The sequence below is a fragment of the Epargyreus clarus genome, unplaced genomic scaffold (assembly GCF_041222505.1).
Source record: "Epargyreus clarus isolate Ecla_fem2 unplaced genomic scaffold, WU_Ecla_fem_2.2 ptg000009l, whole genome shotgun sequence".
Classification (NCBI taxonomy): domain Eukaryota; kingdom Metazoa; phylum Arthropoda; class Insecta; order Lepidoptera; family Hesperiidae; genus Epargyreus; species Epargyreus clarus.
The window spans coordinates 15,603,030-15,604,205 of record NW_027332217.1 but is presented as its reverse complement, the minus strand read 5'-3'; positions in this window follow the sequence as shown (position 1 = coordinate 15,604,205).

Sequence of the window (1,176 nt, the reverse complement as noted above, 5' to 3'; positions counted from 1 at the left end):
CCAGAAAAGTTTAAATCTTTTTTTTAAATTCACATCGAAAAAACATGAAAATAAATTAAACTTCACACTAAATTATATTAGAAGATAATTAAATTTATTAATTGCCTAGTCCAAATAATTTTTAAAAATTCTATTAGTCCTATTGCTCTCAATAATTGTGTAGGCGTTCATAATAAACTTTATATAAATGTATGATTAAAATAATTAAATAATGTATCAAATAATATTATTATAATTATTAAGTTTTAAAGTTCCTACACATAAATCGGCTATTTACATTTTCATGAAGTTACCGAACCTAATTTTAAAAATCATATCCAACTTATTTATTTTTCTTTGTTATCGCAAAACTGTCACACTAATGTCATTGTCAACATAAAGTGTTGAACAGATAAAACATTTCGAAAGAACAGACTAACACTTATTAATAATCGATATCGATTTTCTGGGTAAATCATAATCCATTCTAATTTTTATTGAATGTTTTTAAGAATAATTTACTTCATATGAAATGTCTGCTTGATATAAATTAAATTTTCAACTTCGTTATGTTTGGTTTCCCTAAAGTAGGTAACTACACATTCAATTATTTGCAGAGGAAGTAAAGTAATCAAGGGGTATTTTAAAATATTGAACCTTATTTATCCTGTGGCCTATTAGGGTAGAAATATTCTTTAATAAATAATATAACATACATGAATGTGTCTAATGCAAGTTTGTTTTAAAGTCATAATGCGTGTCAGGCACGTATAAGGCGGCGGCGGGAAGCCTGCGCACAGTGCGCACTCTGCGCTGTTATCTCGTTAAGCAGCTGGCAATGCGGCGCGCCCCGCGCCCGCGAACTAGGGCACCGGGGTGACGGTGATCGGGCCCGAAGCGCCGGCCGGCGCGCGGCCGCCGCCAGCGCCCCGCGGCCCGCAGTGACGCATTGCAGGTGCGCGGTGGCCAATCGGCGCGCGCCGACCGACGCTCGACGCCGCCGCACCCGCCCGATATAAAACCGACTATCCTTTGCGGATCAAATCTAATCCCGTGCTGTGCGTCCCGAGACATGGACTTGGACGTTCGCGAAACGCACGCCTAAAACGAACGATACGCGAACGAAAACGAGAACCGGCAACCGGAGAACGGATATGAGAATACGTCTATTCGATTGAACGATTCCGAACGATTCGT